Below are 20,956 nucleotides of genomic sequence, written 5' to 3'. Positions count from 1 at the left end.
TTTTCCATCTCTGTCTCATTGGTAAGTTCTATATTAAATCAAGTTGTTTAAGAGAGAGAGAGAGTAAACATTTAATTTGTAAAATGTTGTATGCTGTTTTCAAAATAAACACATTTAGGACAGATATTTAATATATTTAAAAAATCAAACATAAATCGGGCAGCTCTTAATACTTTCAAAACCAAAAAAAAAGAAAAAGAGAGACTTATAAGCCTAAATTCAGAGCTGTTCACCTGTCAACATCTATAGCCATATATTCTCTTCTCTCTCTTCAACTTTTAATAAAGTGGAACCAAACCCAATAATAATTTCACAGGATCATAATAAGTTACAATAAATAGCCACATCACAAGACAGCTGCATGTTTTCATATTTTCTCATCTTCAGAAGTCTGTACGGTCTCAACATACTTCCAATTTTGAGTCAGTGAAGAAAAGGTTACAATAATTTGCTTCCCAGAATGCATAACCATATAGTTTGATTGAGCCATATGTCTGCCAAGCATCGTAAAGATTTACAGTAAATGATGAGCAATTTACAACATTCAGAGTGATGTGCCAACAACTCAGATAAAAAGCATTCCATAATTCATTCAGACAAAATAATGTGCTTAACTCCAAACTTGTGCATTTTTATTTCAACAATGTAGAAGAAACTATAACTGAAATTTTATCCTAGCTAATCAGAAAAATATGATGCGTATTTTCTGTTTGGCATTCCCCTGTATTGTACTAAAAGGCTGTGCAACATTTCACATATGCATTCTTTGAGGCACGCTTATGCCTGTGCACAGTACAGATTGAAAAGGGCACATAAACATGACAATTCCTTTTGAAATATGAATAGTACAAACAAGAGAAAGGAACTGATTATTTGGGGAACGATGATATAATGCTCTTATTGGAAATGGTAATTTTTCAACTAATTTTTCTCCCATCTCAGAGCTTTTTTTTCAACTTTTAAAATTAGATTAAATCTATCATAAATGTAACACATTTTTTTTTACTTTCCTGCCAAAATTTACCAGGAACCCACATTGCAGGGTTTTTTTACATTATAAATATCACAGATCTCAAAGCATAAAAAAGCAATATCAGATGGCTGAAGTAGCCACTTCAGGCCTGCTTATTCACCCTCCCATAAAATAATACATTCATTTTGGTAATTATTCATTAAATATATCCTCCATGGCACATCAAAGATATACAGGTAGTCCTCAAGTTATGATGAGAGAGGGGGGGAGAGGGAGGGAGAGAGAGATAGTTCTTGATTATTTACATATTCTTGCTCAAGAACAATTAAGCATGAGAGTCTTGGAGCTTTAGTTTTAAACTAATTTTAGTCATACAATAAACATATTCCATGCAAGTGAATTTTCAACTATTAAATCATGCACACACTGATTTGCATTTTACAATGCCTAAAATAAATTGCGTATGTTCTTTGTCTGGTTTTTCATTTCTCGTGACTTAAAGGATTAGAACTGGAAGGATCCCTGAAAGTATATAGAAATTTAATTTGATATGCAACAAAAGCTATGGTTAAATAAGGCATAAGGCTTACTGCTGACAATTGTTCTTGGCAAATTACAATGTACTTGCACACTTAATTACAAAGTGAATGTTATTTCTTCTCTAGATAAAGAAATCACAATTCTAATTATTTTCTTATATAATAATAGATCTGGAATATGCAGATAATTCTGCAAACATTTAACCTTCGGCCACATAGTAGCCTTCTTTACAATCTCATCTCTACAAATTTAGTACTGCAAGATATATGGAAACTGAAGAAAAGCATGTTCGTGGAAAACATAAAAATTATTTCATTTTGGTTTTGATAATGGAAACCACCTAACTAATTAATGATTAATTCATGATTTGCAAGAAGGAGGGAGGGGGAAAGAGGGAGGGAGAGAGGGAGGGGGAGAGAGGGAGAGAGAGACTTAGTCAGAAGGTATTCCCTGCAAAGCAGAAAAAAAATCTGCAAAAGAACAACATCCAAAACACAACTCCAAGAATTCAAAGTTAGAAACTACATGTTACAGATTTATGCAATCCCATTTAAATATAGTTTGTAAGTATAGGAAGTCAGCACCCACTCCTCTCCTGGAAAAATGTGATATTTTAGGAAATATTAAAAGGGCAGATATTTCCCCTAAAAGGGAGATAGAAATTCAGCTTCCCCCACTTTGTCAATAGGCCATTAAGGCGTGAACCTGTCTATGCTATATAACAAAGATCTATCTCCTTCAGGCAGAGCAATAGTAGAAATTTCCCAAAGCCCTCTACCTATCTCACCACATGGCACCTGGGAAGATTACATCATCCAGCAAGGCTCAACTAAGCCAGGACAGCCTACAGAGTTGCCCTTGCATGGCCCCATGGGAGTCTGACAACCAATCAGAATACAAACTCAAATTCAAAAGCCCAGAGAGGGCATAAAACCAGGACACTCTCAGCATCTCTTCCCATTTTTTCCACCAGGACCTCAAATCATGTGGTCCTGTCCACCATTAAAAACCATCTTTTCAAGGAGTCTCCATGTTTCCACTGTCTTTTCCCCACTTGGAACTGAACCCAGATGGACATTTCTTCCAACATAAGGACACTCATAGACTTAAGTGTCACAAATACCAAAATGATAAATTTGAAATAGTTATTTTATACGGTTCCACCACAAAACCGCGATGCCCTTATCCGCGCCGACATAAGTGCGGAGGCAAATCCGCGGCGTCCGAAGCGCTAAGAAAAAAACGACCCTACCGCCGCGACAACAGCGCGGTGACAGAAGGGCGCTCTACATGCTTCGTTCTTTGCCTCCAAAGGTAGCCCTCCTCCTCCAGCTGACAGCGGCAGCGGGCACGGGGCAAAGCGGGCTGCCCAGCAGCAGCAGCCCGCGGGAAGGGTCCAGCTCAGCCGCGGGGGGCATCAGGAAGCGGAGGAGGACGCGGCAGCGGCGGCGGCTGAGGCTCTCCCGGGCCGGCGAAGCGGGCTTGCCCGGTGGAGGCAGGCTGCCCTCTTCTTCCTCAACAACATCTCCTTGGACGGGCGGCCTCCGCCACCGGCGCCTCCCCCGGAGGAAGAGGCAGGGCGGGCGGGCGGCGGCGGCTGAGGCTCTCCCGGGGCCGGCGAAGCGGGCTTGCCCGGTGGCGGCGGCCGCCCATCCAAGGAGATGTTGTTGAGGAAGAAGAGGGCGGCCTGCCTCTGCCGGGCAAGCCCGCTTCGCCGGCCCCGGGAGAGCCTCAGCCGCTGCCGCTGCCGCGTCCTCCTCCGCCGCCAGCGTCGGCGGCCCTGCTCGGCCCCCCCGCGGGCTTCCTGATGCCCCCCGCGGCTGAGCTGGACCCTTCCCGCGGGCTGCTGCTGCTGGGCAGCCCGCTTTGCCCCGTGCCCGCTGCCGCTGTCAGCTGGAGGAGGAGGGCTACCTTTGGAGGCAAAGAACGAAGCATGTAGAACGCCCTTCTGTCGCCGCGCTGTTGTCCCCGCGGTGATGACGCGCGATGATGACGTCGCGACTTTAGTGACGCGATTTAATCTCCGCTATTTTGCGTAGCGCGGTTTTGTCGTGCCACGATTTTATACACCAATTCCAACATTTTATTTATTTATAGCAATAGGAATAAGACTTATATACTGCTCCATAATGCTTCAGCACTGTCTAATAACTTGCAGAAATTGGGGGCGGGGGAGAGGAGGAAACAAATAAACCCTAAATCCTAAATCTGAGTTGTAGCTATTTTAAAATATTAGGAATTTTGTCACAAAAAATTGTAAATCAAATTTTCTACAGTAACCAGAGTTCTCAGAAAAATGCACTTTTTGTAAATATGTAAAAATAGGACATTTTTTTAAAAAAAATGTAAGAGTAATTTTATCAATAATATTCAGAAATAAAATCTTAAGAAAAATAAGTTAAGAAACATAAGCAAGACAATGAATTGGCATTAGAAAATGTGTGAAGTATCACTAGATACGTCATGATCTTTTTTTAAGTCAAAGCAAAATCTTGATATATTTCCAAGGGTCTTTACTTTATTAATTACGAGTGTAAGAATTAAATGTATATGATACAGGGAACATGTACAGACAACACAAATCAAACTTGTACTGTAACCTTAATCAGAACGCAAACTTCACAATAAAACTATCATCACTCTGCCTACTAAGGCTAAATTTCACAAGTCTGGGAGGAAAACAAATATTTTTTCACTATTTACCTACAATTGAAGAACACCTGAAACTTTCCTGGAGGAGGAAATATATAGCAATAACCCTCAGAATCTCAAGTTGTCATGAAGGGCATATATAGTAGCTTACTTTGTATTGGATTCAGAAGGCAAATAAAAGTAATAATGCAGAAAAAATAAAATATTGAAATCATAAAGTAATTATTCTATACTAGTTAGGTTAACTATATATAGAAAAATTAAGACCTTCTTCCTGGGGTGAAATGCTGTGAAGTTTGCCACTGGTTCGCTTTGCGTGCACATGCTACCGGTTTGCCTGAACCGGTAGTAAAAAAAATGCTACCAGTTCGGGCAAACCGGTAGCTCCAAAAATCAGCTGTGCAACAATCAGCTGTTGTACAGCTGATCCTTGGAACATTAAAAATGCTACCAGTTCGGGTGAACCGGTAGTTCTGATTGTCAGCTGTACGACAATCAGCTGTGCTGCTGATTTTTTACTACCAGTTTGGGTGAATCGGTCCGAACCAGTAGCATTTTATCCCTGCTTTCTTCCAATTAAAGGTTGCCAGTCAATTTTCAAGCATGTTGTCTATGGGTGGGTAGTGAAAAATCTCTAATGTGGCTAGATATGGAATGTTTATTTATTTATTAGATTTATTTGCCACTCATCTCGCTTCAAAGTTTTGTCATACGAATTCAGCAAATTGTGGTGCTTCAACAAAATACAGATCGTTGTATTATGTCTAACATAAAATGTGGATTGTAATTGTTTTATGGCAACTAAGGAAAATAGGACAATTTGAGCGTTAACTATCCAACCTACTACAACCTACTTTTGCAAAGGAAAATTCTATTAGTTCAGCTGTTACATTTCATCACCAAAAAAAGCACTTTCACAAAAACATGCAGACTCAGCAACATTCATGTACACAGTCTTTGATTTATGTAGTTTGAAGTTATTTAATGACCAAGTTTCCTATGAATTGTCACCCTTGCTGAGTACATCTAAGGAACATTAAAACTCAGTTAATAGCCATACCATTATGAGTATTTCAACCTCTTTTTGTAGGGCTATGTAACTAAGCTGATAACAAAGTAGAAACCTGGCTCAAGGTATCGAACTAAAACTAGGACATAAAGTTGGAAATCCCCATTCTGGCATAAATATCTCAGGGTGCCCATGCTACTCACTACTGCATAATCCTCTTCAAGAATTTTATTTCATGTATAACAGTTTCTTCTTCCACTCCTATCTCCCTATGTTGACGAAATGACATCGTATCTCTATTTGACAAAAAAACCAAAAATTTAAAAACACACACCATCCTATCATAACTGTACTCTCAGCCAGATATATTAGAGGACTAGAGAATTTGCAACTAAGTTCATGATCCCATCCATTCTTCACATATACAAGACTTTAACATCTGAAGAGAACTTATCACCAGACTTTACAAAAAGCACAGCTATTTCTTAAACGCCACTGAAACTGGCTAAACTAAAAAAAAGCAACGTAATTTAATCTTTTAATTTTTATTTATTACCAATTAATTCTTTGGATTCTAAGACAACTTCATTTCCATTGAAGATGACACACCACAATGATCAGATCTGGGGTCACAACTAAACTAAGATGTATGAAATTTGAGATAAAGAGGTCCACATCTCACAATATTCAGGGTTATGATTTATAGAGCCCTACTTAAGAGTAGATATTTTTTAATTTAATAGCATGTTATTTCTGAGTAAACAAATTTAATATTAGACCGCATGGAATATTTGTAATGTTTTAATGAGCTGGAATAAAAACAATTAAGTCGTTTAAGGAACATAATTAGCAGACTGAAAAAAATGAAAACATTTCATTTGTCATCAGCCCACAAATATGCCAATGCCAAGGCTAAACAATCATAATTTGAATTTACATAAGCAACTTTCAAATCCCGAAACATTTAATTTCAACCTGCCATTCAAATTTAAAATGCAAGTTACCTGTGTGTGTTTTTAATTATTTTTAAACTCTGTTATCTCGATTTCTTAAATTGTACTGAGAAATGATTTGGTTGGTAAGAGCTTAGAAGTTTTACAAGTAAATCCTAATTCCAATTACTTTGTTCTTGATGGAACTTCTTCTAACCTTACTAATAAGACTTTTTGCATATGCAGCTACTATGATGCAAAACAACTCTTTTTGAAGTTACCACCAGTAAAAAAAAATAACAGCAAACCAGCTGCCATTTCTGTATTTCTCTTGCAACTTCAGTTTTCAACTGAAACATGGCAAGTCAACACTTCAGAGGTGACAAAATCTAAATAGAACATAGTGTAGAATGCATCTGTCTTTTCTTTCTGGGATAGTAAAAATGAAAGTTAATAACAAATAATATTATTTGAATATAATTCCAAGTTTAAAAAATGGAAATGGATTGCAAGAGGTCCAAAGAAACAAGATGGCACTAAGAATTCATAGTCACAGAAAATTTCGGATGGCAAGGCATTTCAAAGTGCACACACGAAAAAGTGACCTCTTTTCATCTCAAGCATCCTTAATAATTATCCCTTGACTTAAATCTACAGGCTTTGTCATGTAATCCTTTGGTCAAGATTAGCCAAATTTAACATGCGAGCTACATGATCCTCTGTACTGGGGACCTTCTCAATGAACTCACAAAGTTGCAGAATGGATCAATATTGGACATGAGCTACATTCTCACATGTACCAGTCTAATCTATCACATGGCCTTGTTTCCAACGTTGCAAATTCACCCTTAAACACTGTATCCAAGTTTTGCTTCTATCTTCTATACATTTTTCTGTTGCTTCCCCAACTCTGGAAAGAAAAGCAGGCTCTAAATGGCATCAATAATATCTGCTCTTCTGCCAGTTTCCCTATTTAGATAACTAAATTGTTTAAACCAACTCTCTTTCAATATTGATCCTATCACTATTCTGCCCTACTCCATCCAGCTCCGATCTAATTGCTTTGAGAAAATGGACTTCAACTCCTTAGAGTTCAGCACTGATATTTATTTTTAAACAATAGTTGTAGGGGGGAGTAAAAGAAGCAAACTGCTTTGTTTGTAAGATATTAAGATAATAACAGAGGATAATAACAGAGGACGCAGCTGGCCCTATTACTAAGCAGTTTAAAACAGTTACCCTCAACATTTAATGTTAGGTGCTTTGGGTATCATGCGACTGGTTCAAGCTCTTTAATGTTTAATTCATTATGGTTGTATTATTCCTCTCAAGGAGAAATGCTTTTCTGCCTGGCCACAGATAGCAAGGCATGGATGGTATGGCAAAATGTCTCCAAGTAGCCATCTTGGAACTGGCACTGCTATCATTTCCAGGGGTGCCAGAGTTGCTTCAGATAGCAAGATGGGCAGCATATAAATGTAATAAATGTTTTGAATTCTATGGCTCTGATCTATCAGAGAATGATCTATGCCACTAATTGCAGTAGGATTTAAGTCAGCTTGATTATTCACTGGATCAGAATCAAAAGGTTCCCAGTTAAGATTGACAGTTTAATAATTTAACAAATTCTACATAATCTGCTGTCTTAGGTTTGTTAGAGGTAGAGAATCATGTTCAAGCATATATTTGTAAATAAAGTAATGGATATGTGGATTAAGTGTGGGGCTGAAATAAGAGGAAGGTAAGATAAGGAAGAGTTTCTCCAGAAAGTAAAGGTTAACTTTCATCTTCCAGGATACTTCTAACTACAGTTCCCATCGCTTTGAGAGTGGTTTGCTATGCATTTCAACTAATAATTAATCAGCTTGGTTGCAGTTTGAGCCTCAGTAAATTAACAGCTTAGGTGTCACTGATGCAAAGTACAACTGATTTTTATTTCAGCTTCAAACCTTTTGGAACTCAATGCTATGGCAAAAAACAACAGCATCATTAGGGTAAACTGTCATGCAACTCAACAAAATAAAATGTTTCTTTCAAACTGTAGAAGTATAATACAGAATAAATCTATGCAGTGCTTCTGATTCAAAACCAAAACAAGTATTTTCAGACTATGCTAGGGTAAAAGACTGTGTACCAGAGACAAAATTTCAGACTGCTACACAAAACTTAAAATGCAATAAATTTCTGCCAACATATCTACTGTAACTCACTGTGATAAAATAAGGTAACATTGCATTTATATATTTATATATTGTGTGGGGGGGTGGGGTGAATGTAAGCAAGTGAGTGAACAAGCATTAAACTACTTGATTACTTTTGTGAACCAACTTGCCAAACAAAAATGTATTTTAAATGAAGTTTTTAAAAGCCCTTCAAAACAAGAGTTAGGAAGAGAGTATTCTTAGTATTACTTTATCTAACCATATAGACTTCCTAAAATTCCCATTTTAGTAACAGGAAGGACAGATATATTTTAAGCTGAACAGGAAAGACAAGTTCTTAGGTGCTAACTTAAAACTTAAATAAATCTCACCAAGATTAATGAAAACTGTCTACAAGACTATAACCTTAATGACTTTACAGACAGCTTATCCTAACATTCATATATAAGCAAAGTGAATAACTCATCAATTCAGAAATGGATGTTCTGAAGAACTCTGGAACATTCTGTTTCCATTCCAGACTACATCAACCTTCTCTTGGCCCATGGCATTCTGAGCGCAGTTCAATGATTTATTCACATAAATATTGCAAACTGGAAATATTTTTCCAGAAATGGTCTATGCAGAAAGGCAGAATCCAGAAGATTTGGCGGGCGGGGGGGGGGGAGAATATTCCATTTCCAAATTGTTTTGAGTTTTGTGCATTCCTAGCATGCATATACCATTGTAAGGTTCAAATACAATGCTAAATTACGGTTTTAATACAGCGGTGGGTTGCTCTTACCGTTGCTACCGGTATGCTGCTCATGGAGCCATGCATCCTGTTCATGCAAGCATACTGCGCACACATGTACAATCTACCAACCCTGCAACATCCAGCTGCTTGTTGGGGCTTGCGCAGGGAACAAACACACTGTGCATGTATGCGCAATTGGCCAGTTGCTTTAAAAACAGGTATAGAACGTGGGTGGGCGGACCAAACGAGCCATCATGCCAGTATGCTGTCAGCTGCTCAAGGCTACTACCAATAAGGCCATACCGGACCAGACCGGGAGGAAGCAACCACTGTTTTAATACTACCGGAACATTCTTGACACTGAAGCTGAATAAAAGCAATGATTTACTCTGAAATGGTCTGTTAAGAAGTTTAAAAAGGAGTACCTATGAATCAGACAGGTGCTGCTGTAATGCTAGAACATTACCCTACATCCAGATCAGGCTGAAGGCATGCATAAAGGCTAACAGTGAAAGGTGAACTGGAAGGTTTTGTTCACATTCTGTATCTTCCAATTCTGGCAAAGAGTTAAAAGCTGACAATACTGCCACAGTCTGTAAAATTCAGTCATTCTTTTCTTCTTAAGAGATCCTTCCCATTGATTTCAGCTTCAAAATGATCAATTGAGCTATTTCAAATCTTCATGCATTTAGAAAGAACATGCTAATGAACAGTGAGAATATCTTCCTACAATAAACAAGTATCAACTCTATTAATTAAAGTCCTTTAGGCTAAAACTGAAGCTACATCATATAGACTGCAGTTGCATTTTTATATATAAAATCTAATTTTATAATTTCATAAATACTTTTGCCTATGCACACTCCAATAATACTCATGTAAATTCAGACTCAATGTGCCTATGGTACATCTGATCATCATGACACTGAACCCACTGAATTGAATCATCGAGACTGAAATTTATCAAGAAGCCAACAAGACTACCATCACAACATACCTTCACAATTTAAAAAAAACTATGTTTTTAATATTACTGGAACAGGTCTCAGTCTTCACACTGAAGCTGAGTAAAAGAACGGTTTGCTTGAAATCATCTGTACAATTCAATACTGTAAAATAAATGAAGTATGAGGCACAATGGCAAAAAAATCAGTTGGAATAACTAAGTCATTGAGTCCAAATTGCTGAGCTTCATTTTAAAACATCTCTCCGACAGATGGTTTGTCCAGCTGCTACTTGGACCTATTTTAGGGACCACAATTCTCTCCTAGATTGGTAGTCCCCAAAGGGAGGAGCATGCACCCTAGGGATGCACAAAAGAATTCACTGGGGTGCAGGAAAGACAATATTAGAATACTGTTTATTTTACCTTTGTCTCATTATTTTTACATTTCTATTTTGGAGTATGGTTCACAATGTGTATAATCATGAGAGCTCACACATATACGAAATAAATGTATGTATGTATGTATGTATGTATGTATGTAATATGTATGTGTGAATACATACATACATACATACATACATACATACATACATACATACATACATACAATTTTGGGATACATGCCCCCTTTCCCCAGCTTCCTGATAGGGTGCACTATCAAAAGGTTTGAAGATCACTGCTCTAGATAACTGGTGGTACTGTTAAACTGTTCCTACCATTAGGCCATTAATATTTAATAGAAACTCAACTTCCTGCAATTTAACTTGATGTGCATTCCCTTCCACTTTGGACAATACAAAATAGCACTTCACCATTTTCCATGTGATATGCATTTTAGGTTGCTAACAAACAATTTTCATGGCTGTAACTTTTCTGAGAAGGCGGCCTTACAATCTATCCAGTCCCTCATTCTCATTGATACATAGTAATCAAAGCTATTGCATCTCCAACATTCTATATAACTATCCAATCTCTCTTTGAAATCTTTCAACAAGGGAAACCCACAGGACATGTCTCTTTAAAGTATTATATTAAATCCTGCTTTTCAGAAGGCAAAGAACAAAATCTGTGAGATTTCTATGAGAAAACTATCTCAAGTTGAAATGTGTTACCATATTCATTTTAGGCTATTTTTGTCTACCATCTATTATAGGATACATTTCCACTGCTCTCTTCCAGACCTACTCCAGTTCTTCTACAGTACACCTTTATTAAAGATCTAGTACAAGCATCACGTCAAAAATAATGCAGTTTATTTAGCGGTGGCATTAACCATGCAGTTAGTTTGTAAACCATGGCTTTATGACTAAGCATGCTGTGCAAACTCAATTGTAATTTACTGAATAAGTCAGGCTTAAGCATAGAATGGCTTCTAATGTTATGTGGGTACAGTATCTGGTAACCAATGCTTTTTTAAAATCTTATTAGCTGAAAAATTTGCACACACTGAAATCAGCTCCCAAATCTACTTTGTCAAAATGCATTAAAATGCAGAGATACACTAGAAGATAAAAGTATGTTTACGATTCTGCCAAAAGCACAGAATTTCATAAAATCAAACACTTTACTCTTGTCTGATTTCAAAGTGAAACTCTGGCTCATGACAAATTCCTTTTAAAGGCCCTGGTAACAATATTATTTATAAGCTTTTCTTATCATAAACCCAAGTTCATAAAGCAAAATAATCACTGATAATATATTAAAAACACAGACACATATATACATCTATGCACAAATATTTACATACATTTGCATATATACACACACATTTATATTTATATTTTATAAATATATATTATATTTATATTCTATAAATTTTTCAAAGCTTTAGTCAAAGAGGGAAATAAAAAAGCCACATCTTTGTGTAATACTTGAACCTGAAAATAACAAGGAACTGAAAAAGTCATTTTCTGAGAAAGAAAGGGAGAAATCCATGGATATATTTGTAAAAGCACATTAAAAACTTACTAATGCTAACTGACTGTGTTCCTAAAAAGTGAATTATAGCCAATTAGAAACAGTCAGACCAAAATTCTGAAGTCTGAGTTAATGAATTACAAATGAGCCCCATATAGATATTAGATTCAAACAGGACTGCAATATTTAAGGGCGACTTCTGTGCAGGTCTATTTCCAAATCAGTCCCATTTTAATTCACAGATATAAGACTGCAGCAATCCCACACTGATGCTTACCTGGAAAGGAAGCACCATTGATCTGAGCTCCCACGTGAACAGGCACATAGGATTCTATTGTCAGGAAATTCAAAAGGCTTCAGTAATCAAGCAAGCAAAATGCAATTTAATACATGTTAATTACTTTTAAATTAGTATTCATTTAAAAGCAAATGGTACAGTTACCACAAAAAGGTCATTTAAAATCTATTCATGTAGCCTTTGTCTTCAGATGTGAGATATTGCAGTGGAGAGCATCTGTCAATGTGAGGAAAATTTTCTGTGACAATCCATTCTGGCTGGGTTTTATTAACTCATGAATCAAATAAAATTATGGTTCAGCACAATGTCTACACTACCAATCCATTATTATTATCACGATGCTTATATTATCATTATGTCTTTTAACATTATAGCACATGTTAAAATAGCCAGTGTGTGCTGTTAGCGTGTATGCATACTACTGTACATATGTGCATGGACATACACAAAAGTAGCTGAGAAGAGCATCGAAACTAAGCCATACTATATAGATCAATCTTGAGGCTAAATATATATAATGCATTTATGTACAACTTCAGGCTACTTTTCCTTAAGTCCTCATGGTTGAAATTACTAACTTTCCCCAACTCTGGCTCGGGACAGTGTAAACTGCAGGTAAATACATTTGGAGGTTACCAGGCTGAGAAAAAACTGATTTAGATTTAAAAAAAGAAAAAAGGTGTATCTACTCCAGCTTCCTTGTTCACATACAGGTAGTCCTTGACCTACAACCATAATTGAGCATGAAATTTATTTTGCTAAGCGAGACAGCTAAATGAGTTGCGTCCTATTTTATGACTTTTCCTACCAGGTTGATAAATGAATCACTTCAGTTGTTAAGTGAGTATAACTGCTGTTAATTGAATCTGGCTTCCCCATTGACTTTGCTTGTCAGAAGGTTGCAAAATGTGATCTCATGACCCCAAGACACTGAAACCGTCATAAATATGAACCAGTTGCCAAGAATCTGAATTTTTATCATGGTTGCTACAATGGTCCTAAATGCAAAAAACTGTCATAAGCCACTTTTTTCAGTGCAGTTGTAACTGAACTGTCACTAAACAAATGATTGTAGGTCAAGGACTACCTGTAGCGCATGGGTGTCAAACGCATTGTTATATGTTGTATCATGACTTTTCTGCTCTTCACTAAACCAGGGGTGAGCTTGGCCAGTGCATCCGGTCTAAGGGATGTGAGTTTGACACCCCTGCATGGCTAACAGGGGCCTCTAGGAAGCGCATAACTAGAAGACAATATTTGTTGTCATCTCCACAGCTGGTCTAAATACGTATGGCCCAGACCAATAATAATACAATACAATAATATAATAGCAGAGTTGGAAGAGACCTTGCAGGTCTTCTAGTACAAACCCCCTGCCTAGGCAGGAAACCCTATACTGTTTCAGACAAATGGCTATCCAACATCTTCTTAAAGACTTCCAGTGTTGGGGCATTCACAACTTCTGGAGGCAAGCTGTTCCACTGATTAATTGTTCTGTCAAGAAATTTCTCCTCAGTTCTAAGTTGCTTCTCTCCTTGATTAGTTTCCACCCATTGCTTCTTGTTCTACCCTCAGGTGCCTTGGAGAATAGTTTGACTCCCTCTTCTTTGTGGCAACCCCTGAGATATTGGAACACTGCTATCGTATCTCCCCTAGTCCTTCTTTCTATTAAACTAGAATGTTTTTCAACCTCAGAAATTGTTAACTGTGAATCTTAAGTTGCCAGCAACTCTGGAGATAGGCTCCAAAATAGCAAGTCTTGGGAATAAAGCAATGGCTTGCTGTTTAAGTAAAAAGGATATCAATTCCTCCAATCACCATGGATTGCTTTAGTATATTATTATTACAGCATATTCTTTTTATATCAACTAGGCTATAATTTAGCTATAATTATTCAAATCAGTATGGCAAATTAATAGTGACTCTGCTTTACTGTAATAGTTTAGGTATGGTAAAAGCAAAGTCTAGATTCAGCTCTTATTATCTACCATGAGTTTATTAAACTGACCAATGGATGAAAATAAAATGTTTCTAAAGGAAAAAGGAAATGTTTTCCATAAGCGGGGGAGGGAAGCTTTTGTGCAGGAAAACAAAAAATGCTAATACATTTGTAGGAAGGCCAGCTGCCACATGTTTAGAACTCTTTGTATAACAAAAAAAGAAAAGAAACCCCCACCAAAAAACAAAAACCAGTGGAACCATTTTTAAGAATTTTGTGACTTCACACCACAATACTTTTCAGCAAGTATCAACCAAAAGTTGCATAAAACATAACCTCTTGATAGTATGTTGGGAATCATTGCATTACAATACTCAGAACTACACACACTCTTTGATTCTATTGATGTCACGCACAGAAGAAGGATCTTGAATCAAACTTCCCAGTCTCTCGAAAGAAGGCATATTGTAGCCTCAGGGCTGACATTTCATATTCCTCTTTTATTTAAAAACAAAAAACCTCAACCATATTATCTTCTCAATTTTCAAGGACTGAATCTGACTCATGTCTCCGGATTAAAAAAAAAGTGCATCCATCTTACTTTAAGTGTCTCTTTGCTTGGTCGACTGCGAAGCAGCAGACGCCATAGGGAAAACAAGCATGGGTGTACGGGAGTTAGGGAGTGGCCAAGATGCAAATCTCTAGCTTTCCAATTTCCCACCGATTGCAAGCAGGTACAGCAGCGCCTTATCAAGTGTCAGATCCACGCAGATGGGTACCTTGTCAGCCCGCACACAAACTTAAGAGCTTGCACACACACACAGACACGCACTATATGTAAAATATGACACACGGTCGTTTCAGTTTTAATTGCCGTCCTTCGAGACATTCGCCTGCACACGATTTCAGTTTTAAGCAACTCACCGCCCAAGGAAATTCTAAGCAATAGGGACATCTTTTTTATATATAAAAAAAAAACTGCCAACCTTGGTGCTCTGCTCTTTTCCTACTGGGATATCTTGCAGCAAGGAGGAGGAGGAGGCAGGGAGGGCCTCGCCTACTTAACCGTACACACCGAAAGTGACTAAACTGCAAACTTAAAAAAAAAGTTGAGCTTGTAGGTTAATGAAAGAATGGAAGTTCTTAAGCGTTTGCCTACCTGGTGCAACTCTGCAACAAGTGCATGCAGGTCCAAGATCACTGTAGGGCGCAATTTTCCCCCCCTTAATTTGTTTTGCACCGATAAGGCAATTGCAATTTTAATTTACTACAGTGCTATTTACTGCGGTCCTACTTTGCTTACATTACAGCTCATCCTGTAAACAAATATCGCTCCGCCAGGAAATATACTCAACCTCCTCCCCCTCCTTCGCTTCTTCCCTCCACGAGCAGCGCGCGATGTACCCTCCCCTTGGCGATTGCATTGGGGAGGGTGGAATAACTAATTGCAAGATCACGCGTGGGGGGAGGGAGAGACTCAAGGGAGTTAGACTTACCTTTTCAATAAATTCCATGCGTGCTTCGTAGAATGGAACTCTGCCCCCTCCCCCCCATCCCGGGTACAAAATTCCAGTGTCAGCAAAACGCTGTCAAATTATTTTCGTGCAAAAAAAAAAAAGAGGGGGGAGCGCAGAAGCAAAAAAGGGGGAGGAGGCTAGAAGAGAAAATTGAATCCCTCCGCCGAGATGGGTCTGGGTCTGGTCCTGAGTTTGCAAACCCGGAAGTAAGGTAGCAGCAGCAGCAATTGCTGCTGTAGTAATAGCTCTAGTAATAATACCTTGGAACCCCTCGGTGGAGTACTGTAGCCTGTGTAAGGTGCCGTTTCCTATTATAGCTATTACAGGACACAGGGCTAGATAGCTTCCCTTACCAGTTAATCGCATTGGTAATTCTAAGGCATTAGGGGTGCGGTTCGGTTACCCCGTATCTCGCTCTTTCCTAAAAGCTGTAGATCCACCCTACGAAATGAATCCCATTTACTTGAGCTCTCCAACCCGTAAGCGGCCTCGGCTCGGCTTGCTACGCCGAGAATGATATTGGGCTAATTCCGGGCTGGCAAGAGTCAAAAAGAACTGCGTGGATGTCGCACCGCTTCCTCCTTTGGCAGCTCGTAGCTAGATTTTAGAGGGGCCCTGATAAGCTTTCTTGAATGTGACCGGTTTGGGGTTGCTTTCATGTAAAGGTCTAAAGCACATGCCGGGAAGGGTGGGGGTGGATTTGAGTAGATCCCGATGTTGCCCTGTGCACGTTACTCGAAAGTAAACCCCGTCCGTGCTGCACAGGGCGCAGTCTCGGATGAATTTATATTTGACTGCAGCAAAAAAGAAAATAAAAGGGACCTTTTCTCCCCACAATGCACCACAAGCTGGGCTGGAGGATCTCCAGGCACCTGAAAGTAAGTCCCACAGATTACCCCGTAGCTTTACTCGCTAGTAAACGTCTTTCAAATCAAACCATAGAAAGGCTGACTCGGGTGTTCTTAGTTTTTCCCCCCTTTCGTTCCCAAGGAGTAACACGTGAGCCTAAGAAGGGTGCTGTATTGTGCTGCACGCTTTCCCCCCCGTTTCTTTTCACAACGCCATGACTGCAAAACATGTGGAAGGAAGAAGGGAGTGAAATACGTAGCTGGGACCGCTCTTGGGAGCGCCCCCAACCGGATTGTAATTGGCGCTGCGTTTCCCGGTTTGTCCCTCCCTCCCCAAGCCCTTCTCAAACGCAGCGAAAGAAAAGTTGTATTAATTATAGCCAATCGCCTTTCTCGGGGTGTTTTTTTTTCCCCTTTCCGTCCGCTAAATTGCAGTAAAAGGAAGCCCACTTCTCGCTAAATGTGGTCAGATAGAGTGGAACTGAAAGCCTTCCAGGCGGCTCGTTTTCAGACGTTATGTGCTTTTTCTCCTCGTAAGATTCCCGTGCTTTAATTTCACAGCAGAACAAGTACCGTTTTAGTAGCCGAAGAATTAATTTTTACATGTCGGGTGGCGGTCAAAAGCACAGAATTTGCTGTGAAATTGCAGTCAAAAGTATGACGGCCGCGTAGTGTGTTTAGCTCGTTTCATCACTGCTGGGTAGCATCGACCTCTCTAGAATTTGAACAGACTTAAGGGTAACTTGGATCTAACTCCAGCGTGTGCCTCCACTGTATACTTAAATATTGGCTACCAGTAAAACATCTTCTCATGGTACCAGAGCATGACAACAATCTTTCAAAAATAAACTCCTAAGTTCCTTACCTGCACAAGGTTGTATTCGTTTGACTTGGACTGGTACAGGAGGGGGAAAGAGGAAACTCCCCAGCCTTGGACTTCCCTTGCTAATACTACGTAAGAAAGTCTGTACTGAATGCTGAAGAACAACCAGTCCCTGTGATGGGTCAGTTCCCTGTGGCTGGAGATGTTGGGCAAGTGGTCCATCAAGGCAAGTGGTCCATCAAGGCATATAGCTCAAATTATGAAAAATTGGCAGCTGGGATAATTATTTGCTGTGGTTCTGCTCACAGAGCACTCTTCAATTAGTCATTGAGATGGGAGGTGGTTGTGCAAGCACCACAAGTTGTTCCAGTAACCCCAAAAATGGTCTCTCTATCCTCAAACCAGTGACAAGGGATAAGAAAGTGCAGCTTTCCTAAGTGTTCCATCTCTGTTACCTTTTTTTTAAACTTTCCTTACCCCCATGGGAAAGGGTGTGTGTGATTCTTTATGATTATGTTCTTAATGTTTCTGACCTCAACTGGCATACTGAAGAGTTTTGTTAAAGTTAACTTGGAGTGGAAAGGTTCAGATGTACTCCATGGGGACTGGAGGCCTTTAAAAATAGTTGTTGCACTTTTTGTTTGGGTATAAAGTGTCATAGTTGACTCTGTCATGTTTTCCAAGAAGACCCAGTAGGAGATAGGAGATCTAGACAATATTTTTGATTATCGATGATCAAAAGCTGACATCCAAGGAAGGTGTTCAAGTCTTAAAACAATTCCTTATTCAGTTATGGACTTGATAAAGGAAGGCAAATTGATACTTGATTCAGATTGAACAAAAGTGTTCTCAGTCAGGAGAAAGGGCAAGAAATAATTAGATTCTTGATTATCATTTAGAGGGAAAGGCAGGATATGCAACATACGTTTTTCTCTGGCTTCCTTCAACTATCTATTACCACTTTGTTTAGTTCATAGCTCACCCAGGAAACTTGTTACAGACACATAGCTTGAGATGGAGAGACCCCAAACAGGAGGAAAGAGAAGAAAACTTGCTGCCTTGTATAATTGTGTGCGGGCATCCCATCCTCCTGCAATCTGTAATAAATTGCCCTGCTTATACAGCCCTCTCCTACTACTTTTTACTTAAATATAGCAGGAAATGCCCAATACATCAGAAGACTGCATAACACTGGGCTTGATTGATTGGAATATTGTGATTTATTATATGCCCCCCTGGTACTGATGCAAAAAAAAAAGGAATAACTAGGGATATTTGGAGTTTCAGATCTGGAATGAAACACTGCATCATAGCAACTGTGGGCAATATAGTGATGGTATAGAAATGTAACATGTCCTTAGAAAGAAAATAGGATATGCAAAATAGTTATTAATTCCTGGGAAAGTACAAGCATAAGAAAAAAGACTAGGGGCTCAACTTGAACATGTTGACCTTAAAAAGGTACTAGTGAAGGTTTCAAACAAGTTTTCAAGTTTCTGTTAAAAGATGCTAAAACAATAAAGTAGCATTTCTGAAAATCCAACATCTGTTTTTTTGTGGACTATCTGGAAAGTCTTACATTTATTTTAAATGTGACCAAAAGAAAAAATGGGGGACAATCCATGTCAAACTTTATAACAATATAAAGTTAATTCAGTCCTTAGGGCTATCAATAAATCTAGTCTACATCACAACATATTGGGTTATCTTCTCAATTTTATGGAAGATACTTTTAAAAAATAGATAATAAATGTGTATCCTGAATCCATGCAATAACATCAGGAGAATAAGTTTCTTTCCAATTATATAAATCTTCTGTACCTCCAGCTAGATACAGTCAAAATTCTTGATGAGATGACATTTTCCATATTTTCAGAAGACAGTTCATCATACTGTACAGTAATAGCAGAAGGAAGGAATAACCTCAAGAAACAAGAGGAATAGCTGCAACCAAGAGCGTGATCAGATAAAAAAAAATCCAGGCCAAAACTATAACCTGAAAATAAACATCTCAGTCAAGACCCTCTGTATTCTCACAGACATTAAAAAGGGGGGAGGGTATATATTCAGGCTCTGAAGGTTTTGTTACTATAACCTTATAATGAAAGTAGTATTAGCATGTATGACCTTGGTTTCCAAGTCTGGCCTATCTTGAAGGAGTGATACATACTGAAATCCTTAAGTATATTTCTGGTCAAAATATTGACATAGGCAATTTGAAACCAAAACAAAATAGTAGTTAGATAAGACTGTATTATATGAGTTACAATCCTTTGCATTTTTTAAAATAATGCTAACATGAACAATTCAATCTCCATCCCTTTTTAAATTTTTTTTAAAGAGGTCCAATTAACATGAGATAATATTTTATCATGAATTGATGTTTAAATCGTCACTTATAAAGCCCTTCATGGTATTGGACCTGGGTACTTGAGAGACCGCCTGCTGCCAATTACCTCCAATAGACCGATTAGATCACACAGTTTAGGCCACCTCCGAATTCCATCCGCCGGCCAATGCCGACTGGCGACCACCCAGAGGAGAGCCTTCTCTGTGGCTGCTCTGACCCTCTGGAACGAACTCCCCGTGGAGATTCGAACCCTCACCACCCTCCAGGCCTTCCGCAAAGCCCTTAAGCCCTGGCTATTCCGACAGGCCTGGGGCTAAAGAGCCTTTGCCCCCTCCCTCGAATGGTATGGTTGTTGTGTGATTTTTAAATTGTGTATTGTTTTGTTCGTCTTTTTATTCTTTATTTGTACCCTTTCCCTTGACTTGGATTGTGAGCCGCCCTGAGTCCCCTTCGGGGAAAAGGGCGGCATATAAATGAAATAAATTCAATTCAATTAAATCGTAACAAATTTTACATTTCTTAACACTTGTATCTATTGATTCTTTTAGATATTGTAGTTCTTCATTTCACAATTCAGGTGTACAACTGCAGTAATACTAATTTTACTTTTACTTTTTAATTCCATATAAAATCAGATTCTGGGTTTCTGTTACAGCATAGCATTTCTTAAGGAACCTAAAATTGCAGGTGCCTCATAGATTGCTAAAGCATCTGGTCACACTGTTTAGCTAGACTTTGGTTGTATAATTTGTTAAGCAAATATTCTTGGTTAGTCATATTCAACATGCAATCTTTCCAAGTCTTTAAAATCACTGTTAGAAGCCAACTGCTTCAAATATTGATCCCTTGTTTAGTCCAAGCATTCCAAAGAAACATCTTCCCCACTATTTTCAGGTATGGGTATTCCCCAGCATCAGTTTCTATCAACAATTAAATGTATCTGGTTGCTTTTTAAGACGAAAATGAAGATCCCAGCTTACCTGAACCCTAAAACTTGCCAGGATTTCAGAGCTGTAACACTATACATTTGTTCTCCAAATAGGGCAACAGGGGAGCAGAATCATTTTAAAAAAAACATTCCTTCCAAAATATAGATGTTAAAATGAAAGGCTCTAAGTTAAAGCTGCCATCATCATAAGGTAGCTTTATGTTAGCCAGAGATATCCCAAGAGTTTAGCCTGCCATATGGTTTTTTTTCCCCCATTAGCTTATCTCTCTCCATAAAATATCTATCAGGGTTTAATATGATGATCTCTCTTAATATATATTAGACTTCATGGCAATTTTAACCATAGCATTATATCTACTAAAATG

The 20,956-nt window shown here is 38.5% G+C and overlaps 1 protein-coding gene across 8 annotated transcripts in view; it reads right to left on the bottom strand.

The window, feature by feature from the left end:
• The window catches only part of TRERF1 (transcriptional regulating factor 1), a 90,362-nt gene extending 74,654 nt beyond the window's left edge, over nt 1-15,708 (bottom strand). For 5 of the 8 annotated variants that reach the window (XM_014056277.2, XM_014056311.2, XM_014056318.2 and 2 more), the window contains exons 1-2: nt 15,601-15,708; nt 15,091-15,200 (exon numbers count right to left, since the gene is read on the bottom strand). The gene's annotated coding sequence lies outside the window, so the exon portion shown is untranslated. Of the gene's footprint in view, nt 1-12,144; nt 12,198-15,090; nt 15,201-15,263; nt 15,454-15,600 lie in introns of those variants that run through there. The other 3 variants (XM_087717729.1, XM_014056285.2, XM_087717730.1) reach the window with 3 other exon arrangements.
• Nucleotides 15,709-20,956: the final 5,248 nt, after the last annotated feature.

Source organism: Thamnophis sirtalis, unplaced genomic scaffold (genome assembly GCF_051295495.1).
Source record: "Thamnophis sirtalis isolate CommonGarterSnake01/CBP01778 unplaced genomic scaffold, rThaSir2_p1.2 scaffold_6, whole genome shotgun sequence".
Lineage (NCBI taxonomy): Eukaryota > Metazoa > Chordata > Lepidosauria > Squamata > Natricidae > Thamnophis > Thamnophis sirtalis.
The sequence above is the reverse complement of the archived record's forward strand: the minus strand, read 5'-3'. Positions and strand labels throughout refer to the sequence as shown.